General features: G+C 39.4%; 1 non-coding gene across 1 annotated transcript; it reads right to left on the reverse strand.

The window, feature by feature from the left end:
* Positions 1–4323: 4323 nt before the first annotated feature.
* Positions 4324–4430, reverse strand: LOC127077907 (small nucleolar RNA R71). Its single transcript, XR_007787671.1, has one exon. It is a non-coding gene; the product is annotated as a small nucleolar RNA R71 (small nucleolar RNA).
* Between the last annotated feature and the right edge of the window lie 8543 nt (positions 4431–12973).

A 12973-nucleotide genomic window follows, 5' to 3' on the forward strand; every position in this document is an offset into this window, starting at 1 on the left:
CTCAATTAATTAACACAAAACACCACAAATACCGTCACCAGCCAACCATGTAACATATTCATAAACAATTATTTAAATAAAATACTCAATTAAATTAAATAAATAATTAAATAAATGAATAATTAAATTGGGGTGTTGCACTACTCGCTCCTGAATCCACACCATTGAACCAGAGAACACCAAAACTGGACCGAAGTTCATGCACTATGATGCATGACTTTCAACAAAATGCAATATCACCAAAATTATCACCAAATAGCAGCACCATATCAAATGCATATTCACACAACATTCAAACACGTTAAATTATTTTAATATCAGTTCATCATCAAGTAAACACAATGATTCACACAATTATCCATACATTTCGTAACATACATTTCTACAGTAAACATACGTCTACTCATAAATCATCTCACCAAGCACTACCATGAGATAGATCTATGCATTATCTCTCCAACACTTCAAACGAAACCTTATTTGGACCTATAAAACTAAAGTTATGGCCAAAATTGTGGGGTGATGCAAGATAGTTCAAAACAAAAAAAAACTCAAAATATGGCCTACGTCAATTGATTGACATGGGATGATTGATACAAAATGTGTTTGCATTCTATTTCCCCCCAAAATCACATTTATAAGATATGGAATCGATTAATTCCAATTAATAATCAATTTACATGTTTTTTTTCAAAATTTATATGCATGCAATCGACATATAGTGTCAATCGGTTGACATGATCTTTTTTTCTCTCCAGAAATTCCCATTTTTTCACATGATGTTTATTCTCCTGCTTCACCAGCCCTCATTCATTATTCTAACTTATATTTTCTACATTTAATTATCCCATGAAATGAATTACATAGTATCCAACATTATCACCATAATCAAATATAGTATAATGCACATATCATTCATGGATCATGATAATTTGATATACAATTAAATCATCCTTCTCTACAAGATTCATACTCATGATCAAAGCTTCGATATGCTTCAATGGCAGAAAATGATATGTTCATAAACAGAATTATTTACACATATTTTCATTCACACAATCATATAGACAAACATAGCCAATCATTAATTTCCAGATTTTTAACACAACAACAACTCGTCATAACAGAATTTTACAACCCTAATAAGAGAAAGAACCTCTCTTCTCTAACCTATCATGCAATACACCCATAGAGAAAACCTTTTTCCCCTTACCTTAGGTTCCTTGAAAAAACTCAGATTTGGATCAATGTTCTTCCTCCCTCTTCAAGCCCTATCCTTGCGTTGCCTCTTTTCTCCCGAAATTTGTTTTTACATACTGGTCCAAAAAACTTTCTACTAAATCAATTTTATTAGAAACCTAATTCTTCTCAACTAATGATTCCTATAAAGCCATCATTCATCTATTCACCAAAATACCCTTTATGACTCTAATTCTATTTTAGTCTAATTCTTCTACTACCCCACCACTGCTCTCACCAATGCCCCACATACACACATAATTTTATATATAAACACCACATACTAATTAATTAAATAAAATCTAAATAATTTGATTAAATAAATTAACCTAATTCAGGGTGTTCCAACATGCACTTGAAAAAACTATCTCTGTAAGCTTTAAGGCATATGTACATCCTCTAGAAATGGGGGTTCAATGGTCCCTCGAGATGTTCACTACTTTCATCTCCACCTTGAAATGGTTGAGTTGTAATTGACACATTTGACCCAAGATTTGCCCTTAAAATTTCATGGCCATAATCATAAAGTCTTGTGTATTGCTCCCTAAATGGACCATCCATAATGTCGACAACCAGTGTCTTAGCTCTATATGCAAGTGTCTTATTTATACCAACATTCCACTTTTGATGAGTCTTCTCCCTTATATCTGTCAACTTCAAACTTGAGTTTTCTCTTACATTAGTCTATATCTTCTTGCCGTTACACTTGGAATTGAGTAGCCTCACCTTATAATCTCTACTACATGTATGATTGTCAACTATTTTATCAATTGTTAAGTCTCTTCATGTGGTATATTTGCACAGTAAGCCTCCCAGTGACAACCTGCCTTGCATATCGGTCTCGTCCTTTTTGAAGGTGTGAAACATACAAGAAGGGCAGGGGGGCTGAATTGAGTTTTAAAAACAAAATCTTTTTACCAACTTGATAACACTGAAATTCACCGTATTTTCGACTCTGATTTCGCATGCATTTTAGTAGTTTTATTGTCATTTTATTGTGTTATTACTATGTTTCTCTTTGTTTTCAGATTTTTACTTTAATCGGAGCCCCGACCGAGAAAAGGAGTGAAAAAGAGCTAAAAACCCTAAAATTCAGCATTTTGTACTTGTGGCTTCCACCATGGCTGGCGCCATAGACCCTGCCATGACGTGTCCTAGCTCAACTTCCCTCAACTTCCACGTTCCCCACTACTTCCACTAAGGCGCCTTAGATGGACCTTGTGGCGGGCGCCACAAGAGGAAAAGTTTTCCCTCCCACTTTCAAGTTGAAGGGCATCCTTGTCATTTCCATCTTTTTACTTGCTTATAAATAGAAACTCGAAATCACTTGTTTAGGCATCCAAACTTAGAACAGAGCAACTTTGTTTCACTTAGGCATATATTCAGTATTTTAAAGTGGTAATCGCTTCGCATTGGGGTGTTACCACAATTGTGTAATCGAGTCTGTGATCGAGTCTGTAATCGAGTTTGGAGCACTTTGGAAGGAAGTTAATCCTGCCGTCATTTTCATTTCCGCTTTGCAATTTACTCAACCCTTCGATTGGAGCAGGTTTTTATTACTCTGCCTTTACTTTATTTATATCCTCACACTCACTTTACTTTATTTATTTCCTCGCACTCGCTTTACTTTATTTATTTCCTCGCACTCGCTTTACTTTATTTTTTTCCTCGCACTCGCTTTACTTTATTTATTTCTCGCACTCGCACTACTTTTGTTTAAATTAATGCACTTTTACTTTACCATGTCTAACTAAATCTATAAGGTTAGAATGTGAGGATCGTAATTGAACCGATAATCCGTACAATTGTTCGTAGAAACACTTAAGGGCTATTTTAACTTTCAACTTAAGTTTTCCCGCACTTCAATTTCCGTTGGGTAAGATCGAAAGCCGTCCAACGTCTATTTAAACTTAATTGTTTTTAACTATTTCAAAAACAGCGAAAGCGCTTTGTTTAGTTCATTAGGAGTCTTAATTTAAGAAGAAAAGAGATTTTAAAACTATTTTCGGACGCGTTTATAAGTTTAGAGTCTGGTTCGTGAGAACCTCTTTTGGTTAAGAAATCCAGGTTAAAATACTTTTCAACTTAGTCAAGATACTATATTTCTTAAAAGTAGGTTTACTACTCTAACGCAATGCGCGCCTTTTTATAAGTGACAATAAGAGGGTTTGATTAGGGAGTACAACTCGGTTCTGAATACGCGAAAGCGACAGTTCCCGTTAAATTGGTTCTTTTCAAAGGAGGAAACACTGCCCATAAGTAGTTCTATTAGCAAGTACTTGGATTATTAATTGATTATGTGAATTACATTCGACCCTGTCTTTATTAATTGAACTTTATTCAATACTTTACTTTTCATTGCACACTCTGAAAACACCTATTTTGATTGCCTTTGATAAACACCATAACAATAGATAACGATAGATTGACACTTGGTCTCTGTGGATTCGACAATCTTTTATATTACTCTGACGCGTTCGTATACTTGCGAAAAGCACGCATCAAGTTTTTGACGCTGTTGCCGGGGACCAATTTCGTCAAATTTCATTTCCCTATTGTTATATCGTTTAGACTTAGGTTATTTCCCGCCGGTCAATGCGAAGAACTCGCAGCACTGGAAGTTTAAGCTTAGTATACCCTCTGGCAGAACCTGAATGTTACGCTCGCGCACGTTTATTCTTTCATAGAATTAAGAGAGCTATGGCCGAAGATCAAAACCAAAGACCTCTTAAGGATTTCGCTCAACCATCCAATGAAGAACCTAGTTCTAGTATAGTAAACCCAACCATCCCAGCTAATAATTTCGAACTTAAACCATCCCTGTTACAACTGGTGCAACAGAGACAATTCGCAGGTCTCGCTACTGAGAACCCAAACCAACTTTTAAAAATATTTCTTCAATTAGCAGACACTTTTAAAACCAATGGAGCTTCTCCTGAGGCAATACGTTTAAGATTATTCCCTTTTTCCCTCAGAGATAAAGCCCTATCATGGTTAGATTCCCTTCCACCCAATTCCATTACGACTTGGGATAACCTTAGAAGAGTATTCCTTGCTAGATATTTTCCCCCAAGTAAGACCGCCGTTCTTCGAAACCATATAACTAGATTTACCCAAAACCAAGGAGAATCGTTGTTCGAAGCTTGGGAGAGATATAAAGAGTTGTTACGAGCATGCCCACATCATGGCTTAGAAAATTGGTTAATCATTCAAACCTTCTATAATGGACTTCACTACAACACCAAGATGACCATCGACGCTGCCGCAGGCGGTGCTCTGATGAACAAACCTTACCCTGAAGCTAGTGCCCACATTGAAGATATGGCTCAAAACCATCAATCATGGGGAGTCGAACGAGCAACAGTTGAGAAGAAGGAAGCCCAAGGAGGAGTGCATGAACTAAGCTCTATAGACATGATGCAAGCTAAAATGGACGCATTAGCCCTTAAGGTCGAGCATATGTGCATAAACCCGAACACTGTAGCCGCAGTCTCGTCGGATTGTGAGATATGTGGAACCAAAGGACACCAATCCGCAGAATGCAGTCTATTAAATGAAACCCACTCCGAGCAAGTGAACTACACCCAAGGGAACTCATACTCGAATACCTATAACCCTGGATGGAGGAATCACCCGAACTTCTCCTATAAAAACAATAACCCAATCCAAAATAATGCACCTCCGAGACCTAGTTATCAAGCCCCAAGATCAAATCAACCTATGCAACCTGTTCCACCAAAGCCGACCCTTGAGAAAATTATGGAAAATTTTATCACTGCTCAAACCCAACAAAACAAGGAGTTCATGAACCAAAACATTCATGTTAACGAATTGATTACTCAGTTAGGAACCAAGGTTGACCAAATAGTTACTCATACTAAGATGCTTGAAACCCAGATCTCTCAGGTAGCTTTAAACCAAGCCCCTCAGACTACACCTGGAGGATAATTCCCTGGACAACCTCAACAAAATCCGAGAGGACAAGCCAATGCCATTACCCTACGAAGTGGGAACACTTATGATGAGCCACCAAACCCTATATTGAGTGAACCCAAAACTTCTAAGGAATATACCAAGCCCCGGGACGAAGTAAAGGAACTAGAGGAATCTGAAAACCAGGAAGGTCGAGAAAGAGGAGAAGAACCTAAAGATAAAACTTACGTACCACCCCCGCCATATAAACCACATATACCATATCCGCAAAGACTCAAACAAACCCAGATCAATAACCAGTATCAAAAGTTTATTAAAGTTATAGAAAAACTTCGTGTAGAAATCCCTTTCACAGAAGCCATCACCCAAATACCTTCTTATGCAAAGTTTCTCAAAGACATCCTTACTAACAAACGTAGACTTGACGATCTGAAGCCTTTGGAATGTAATGCTATTTCCGAGGACAAATTAGCAAAGAAAGATAAAGATCCTGGAAATTTCTCCATTCCTTGTCTTTTGGGAAGTCATGTCATCGAAAAAGCTTCTCTAGACTTAGGAGTTAGTATGAGCCTAATGCCTTTAGCAGTTTGTGAGAGGTTAAACTTAGGAGAATTACAGCCCACTAAGATGTCACTTCAGCTAGCCGATAGATTTGTTAAGTATCCGATAGGCATTTTAGAAGATGTCCTTGTTAGGATAGGTCAGTTATTTATCCCTACTGATTTTGTTGTCATGGACATCAAAGAGGACAATGATATACCAATCCTTATAGGTAGACCATTCTTATCAACTGCAGGAGTCATAATAGATGTCAAGAGAGGAAAGTTGACCTTTGAGGTAGGTGACGAGAAAATAGAATTTATACTTTCGAAATTTCTTATGGCACCGTTGATGGGAGACGCACGTTATGCCTTAGATATCATTGATGAATGTGTTAGAGAATTAGAACAAGAAGAAATTATAAAAACAATTAAGTTACCATCAACCCTCATAATGGAAGATGATGACTTTAAGAAACCCTACATAGATGACAACCTTTACGAATGTTTATCCCTTACCCCAGATCCTATGCCATGCCCTAAGAAACCAACCTTAGAACTTAAGGAACTGCCTAAGAACCTGAGATATGAGTTCCTCGATGAAGAGATGAACAGTCCAGTCATAGTCAGTGCTACCTTGAGCCAAGAGGAAACAAACCAACTTTTAGACATTTTACGAAGATATCCCTCAGCCTTAGGATATAATATCTCTGACCTGAAAGGTATAAGCCCATCCGTATGCATGCATCGGATTTCGCTCGAAGAAGATTCAAAACCCTCCAGAGAACATCAGAGAAGAATAAACCCTATAATGAGTGATGTTATTAAAAAGGAAGTTCTTAAGTTACTTGAGGCAGGTATAATCTACCAGATCTCGGATAGTAAGTAGGTGAGCCCTGTGCATGTAGTACCTAAAAAGGGAGGCATCACAGTCGTGCAGAATGATAGAGGTGAACAGGTAGCAAAACGGTTAGAAGGAGGATGACGGATGTGTATAGATTATAGAAAATTAAATAAAGCAACCAGGAAGGATCATTTCCCTTTACCATTTATAGACCAGATGTTGGAGCATCTGGCCAGACACTCTTACTTCTGTTATCTAGATGGATACTCTGGATTCTTCCAAATACCTATCCACCCCGAAGATCAAGAAAAAACTACCTTTACATGCCCTTATGGAACTTTTGCCTACAGACGAATGCCATTCGGCCTCTGTAATGCCCCAGCCACTTTCCAACGCTGCATGATGTCAATCTTTGCAGATTACCTAGATGGTATCATTGAAGTGTTTATGGATGATTTATCGGTTTGCGGATTTGATTTCCACAATTGCCTTGCTAACCTTGAGAAAATCCTGGAGAGATGCGTGGAGGTGAACCTCGTGCTAAACTAGGAAAAGTGTCATTTCATGGTGACCGAAGGAATTGTTTTAGGACATATAGTTTCCGAAAAAGGTATAGAGGTAGATAGAGCTAAAATAGAAGTTATAGAAAACCTAAAACCCCCTAAAACTATCAGAGAAGTCCGAAGCTTTCTTGGACACGCTGGATTCTACCGGCGTTTTATCAAGGACTTCTCCAAAATAACTAAGCCTTTAACTGGACTTTTAATGAAAGATGCTGAATTCATTTTCGATGAAAAATGTAATAACGCATTTAATCTTTTAAAGCAAGCATTAGTATCAGCATCCATTATGAAACCACCTGACTGGTCAGAACCTTTTAAGATAATGTGCGATGCTAGTGATTATGCAGTTGGAGCAGTTCTAGGACAAGGGAAAGAAAAAAAATTACATGCCATTTATTATGCCAGTAGAACCCTAGATGCTGCCCAACTTAACTATGCAACAACTAAAAAAGAATTACTCGATGTAGTTTTCGCTATAGACAAGTTTAGATCTTATCTAGTAGGAGAAAAAATTATAGTTTATACTGATCATGCTGCCATTCGTTACATATTAAGTAAAAAAGATGCCAAGCCCAGGTTACTCCGATGGATTCTATTACTACAAGAGTTTGATTTAGATATAAGAGATAAAAAAGGCACTGAAAATGTAGTAGTCGATCACCTTTCTAGGCTAGAACATCTAAAACCAGAACTAGTACCCATAAATGATGATTTCGCCTATGATAGACTGATAGCTAGAATAGAAACCATTGAAGATAATAACCTAGATCCTGATGAGCACTCCCAAAATTCCTTAGCAATAAGTAACGTACCATGGTATGCAGACTTCGTTAATTACCTAGCTGCTGATATAGTACCCCCTGATCTTGACTACCACCGCAAGAAGAAATTCTTCCACGATGTGAGAAACTTCTATTGGGACGAACCACTCATTTTCAAAAGGGGTAAATATGACATTTTTTACCGTTGCGTTCCGGAAGAAGAGGTAAATAGTATTATCGAGCATTGTCATTCTGCACCCTATGGTGGACATGCGAGCACCTCTAAGACATACGCTAAGATTCTTCAAGCTGGCCTATTCTGGCCTACCATGTGGCGTGATGTCTATGCTTGCATTGTCAAATGTGATAGATTCCAACGCACTGGAAACATTTCAAAGCGTGATGAAATGCCTCTAAGAAACATTCAGGAAGTAGAACTCTTTGACGTATGGGGTATAGATTTCATGGGACCTTTCCCACCATCCTTAGGAAACAGGTATATCTTAGTAGCCGTAGACTACGTATCTAAGTGGATTGAAGTTATAGCTGCACCCACAAACGACACTAGGGTTGTGATTAAACTATTTAAAAACTACATATTCCCTAGATTTGGAACACCACGTTTAGTCATAAGCGATGGAGGATCACACTTCATATCAAGGATATTTGACAAACTTTTAAGAAAATATGGAGTTAGGCTTAGAGTAGCAACACCATACCATCCACAAACTAGTGGCCAAGTAGAAGTATCCAATAGGGAGATAAAACAAATCCTAGAGAAAACTGTTTATATTTCTAGGAGAGACTGGTCTCAGAAGCTTCAAGAAGCATTATGGGCCTATAGAACCGCTTTCAAGACCCCTATAGGAACCACTCCTTACCAACTAGTCTATGGAAAATCCTGTCACTTACCGTTCGAATTAGAGAATAAGGCCTATTGGGCCATTAAAACTTTGAATTTAGACTACCTAGCCGCTAGAGAAAAGCGTACCCTAGACATTTACAAGCTAGAAGAACTTAGGCAATCTGCCTACGAGAATGCAAAAATATACAAAGAAAGAACAAAAGCCTATCACGACAAAAGAATAGTAAAGAAAAACTTCAATATAGGCGATCTTGTTCTCCTTTTCAACTCTAGGTTACGACTCTTCCCTGGAAAGCTACGCTCGAGATGGACTGGCCCTTTCGAAGTATCCAAGATTCTGAGATTCGGGGCCGTAGAAATCAAGAACGAAACCTGTAGCCCATTCATTGTAAATGGACAAAGACTGAAGCTCTACGAAGGAGGAGACATTCCAGCATACTACTCAAGCCACACTCTGATTGATCCACCTATTCCTACTACTACAGGTGTATAAATTCTAATCGTCAAGCTAATGACGTTAAACAAGCGTTGCGTGGGAGGCAACCCATGGTTTTTTTCATTTTACTTTTTCGCATTTATTTAATTTAATTTAATTTAATTTTTATTTTTCACCGAGACTAAATATTTGAATGGTTTATATTTTCAGGATCACTTTCCTAACTTCTACAGGATGCAGGATTTCGATGATATGGACGTGGCCTATAGAGATGACGCACAGAGAGAGCGCTACATTGCTCTTTATCAGCGCCCTATGGCGCCCACATGTTATCCAGATCAGCACTGTATGGAGGCACTGGGTATCAAGCCGAGTATCCGATTCCTTAGCCACCAGCTTCACTGGGACGAGTTTGCTGACGATCTAAGTAACACATACCGGAACTTGACATTGGAGTTCCTCAGTTCATTCGATTATGACCCATACTCTGGACCAGATGGGTACGCTGCTTTCAGGCTCTTTGGAGTTGAGTACTCTTTCAGCCAGAAAGAGTTCGGCGACCTATTGGGTTTCCAGACCACTCCTGATGCTATCTCGGAGACACCTATGGGATATTTTCTTGGTAAGGAGGTGGAGAAGTTTTGGAGTGATATATCAGGTGGCGGAAGCCAGGATCCATCTACGCAGCTGTCTCATGTCATACATAACCCCGCCTTTAGATACTTCCAGATGATGTTGGCACATTCCTTCCTAGGAAGACCGGATGCTGAGACATTACTGAGTAGGAAGAGATCTTCCTACTATTTTGTGCATCCCAGTCTCGCCCAGTAGCATGTGGAAACTTTCTGTTATGTGGCCTCAACGGTGTCTCCAGATCGACCGAAGGAGTCATATATGTGGGCGGGATCATCACGCAGATTGATGTCGCTTTAGGTCTGTCTCGCAAGCTGTTACATCTCCGGACCTACTGTGGGTACACTACCATGGACATCGACTTCTGTTTGACCAGAGGGTTGATGAGGAGAGCCTCTTTCCACCCATGTCAGTTCCGATTGCTAGTCGACAGCGAGGTTATTCATTATTTCACACTGCCAGAGCCTATGATGACCAGTGTGCATGACCCAGCGAATTGGAGTTATTCTCTAGAGGGTCAGGGAGAGACCATCGAGGAGCCGAGATCACCACCCATTGCTGAGTACACGCCTACACCACCTTCTCCCAGGATCACTGTTTTCTCTAATAATCTTTCATTGCAGACCCCCAACATCCGCACCCAGATTGCAGAGTGTCGTAGAGAGATTGCAGAACTTAGACAGGAGGTGGCTGACCTCACTTTACAGATGAGAGTATCTGATCTCACCCACGCTACCGAAGCCGATTGTTTATATCAGGAGATCGCAGAGCTCAGGCAGGAGGTAGCCATGCTCCATGGATCCACTCAGGAAGACGACATCCCTACTATATGATCTCACCATTTCATCTTATTTTATCTCTTTTTTTATATTTCTCGCATTTACATAACTCATTTTATATCATCGCATTTGGAATATTTTGTTAACTATGTCTACACATTGATATTTCTACTTTTTATATGTCTTATGTTTGTTTTATTTTCATTTTTTATTTTAGATTGTTTATTTATTTATTAATCTAATATTTAAATTTTGTTCTATTTTTATATTTTATTTTCTTTCTATAAAAATTATGGAAGTCAATGATACTAGGAAATCACAAGACAAATGCTATCCGGACCCCTCAAAGCCAAAAGACAAAGAGAAGCCCAAGCCAAAGGACTAAAATCCAACCCAGCCAGATTTTGCCCTGTGGCGCCCGCCATAGACCCTGTGGCGCCCGCCACAGCGTCTGTAAAAGGTCGGGGCAGAACCCCTTTCTTCACCATTTTCACACCTTACAACCTTCCAAACCCATTTTTCCACCTTGCAAAAACATCCTTGAACCCACAAAAAGCTCACACCTTTCTAATCACCACACCGTACAAATCATTTTTCCGAGTTCCATTTTCATTTTCATCCGTCGGATTTCGTAAAAATCCAACCTTTTCACATTCCACTTCATCTTCTTCGTCACGTTTCAAGAGCTACACAATGGAGTTTAATGGATTCATTCTTCGAGGAGGGAAACCGAAAGATAGGCAACGGAAGATTATCGAACGGTTGCAAAATCGGGAGATCCTCCCGACAAGGTATGTTGACGAAAACTGTCTCTGCACTTTAGGTATCTATCATAGCATATTTCATTTATTAGATAACTTAGGTTTGCATAATTTATTTTCCAACAAAGAACCTACCTATGAGCGATTGACAATCGAATTCTTGAGTTCTTTAATCTATATTGTCAATCCTAACACTGCTAGCACAGTTGGTACTGTCAGATTTAGAATGTTTGCTGTTGAATATGAATTCAGTACCGACGAACTAGCAGGCTTGTTAGGAATCCCTCATGGGGACGGTGCTTTTTGTGAGGCCCCTTTGGATTCAGATTGGTCAGTTGAGGTGTTCTCCTTCTGGAAGAGACTGTCGAACACTTCCATAAATTCTTTTGAGGGAGTTCTTGCCTCGACTATCCATAACCCGGCCATCAGAGTTTTTAGATATCTGTTGGCATATACTATTTTTGGTCGGGAGAATCCAAATAAGGCTAATGCTAGAGAGCTTCTATTTTTGCAAGGAAGCCTCACAAATAGACGAATTAATTCGGTCCCGTTCATGCTTGCTCATATGGCTTTAACTTTAAATAAAGCGGGACCGATTTCTTTCGGAGGATTAATTACGTCTATTGCTTGGGCGCTTAACCTGAACAATGAGATAGCTACCCTAGACCCCTTACCTCCTCGCACAATTAACCTAAAATTTCTAAGAGATATGAAATTGTGCCGTTTGAGGAGAGAAGGAGGCTATATGCTTATGGTTCATGGTGTAGTCATCCCATCTATTGTTTTACCTTGCACTAGACGTACAGATGTACGAGATGAAAGGAATTGGACCTACGCTTTAGACGCTCCACCTGTTTTGGGTCCTCTTCCTCCTAACATTCCTGATGAGGCGGGACATGACACTGATGATGAATATGATCGGAGAGAGAGATCTCCCGTACCCCATGCGTCCCCCCATCATCCTTCACCACCACACACCGCACTATCTTCTTCTTCTGCAGGTACAACTCCTGGCTTTTATATTACAGAGGAGATGTGGCGTGACCACATGGCTAGAGAATCGCAGCGGAGGACAGACAGGTCCTACGACACTGTTCTACAGTCCCTGCAAACGATCACAGATACAGAAGCCCGTCAGCAACACCACCACTGTCAGTATATTGCACTCATAGAAAACACTCAAGGTTCCACTTTGGGTAACCTTCGAGAGGTGAGGACCGCTCAGGATGCCTTGCAGGCGAGGATGGATCAGAGAGACCGTCGTCGTACCCGATCCCGTCGTCCACCTCAGGATGGCGAGGGCACCAGTGGTCAGCAATAGGTTGTCAGGTAACTCTTCCCTTATCTTACTTCGAAACATTGGGGACAATGTTCGATTTAAGTGTGGGAGGAGACTCTATCGTTTTTTCTTTATTGCTTATCTTTGCTGTTTTTAGATAGTTTGTTTATTTTTATTTCCTTTTAGTTGTTTATTTTGATTTTTAGTTTAAGTGTCTTAGATAATGCATGAGTCTGACGAGTCACCAAATATAGTGTATCTTTAGTACAATCTAATCTCCCCATACCTTTAGCTCCACCGATTTTTTTTTGCAAAAGAAAACAGTGTTATTCCGAAAGTTT

Source organism: Lathyrus oleraceus, chromosome 4 (assembly GCF_024323335.1).
Source record: "Lathyrus oleraceus cultivar Zhongwan6 chromosome 4, CAAS_Psat_ZW6_1.0, whole genome shotgun sequence".
In the NCBI taxonomy this organism is placed as follows: Eukaryota; Viridiplantae; Streptophyta; class Magnoliopsida; order Fabales; family Fabaceae; genus Lathyrus; species Lathyrus oleraceus.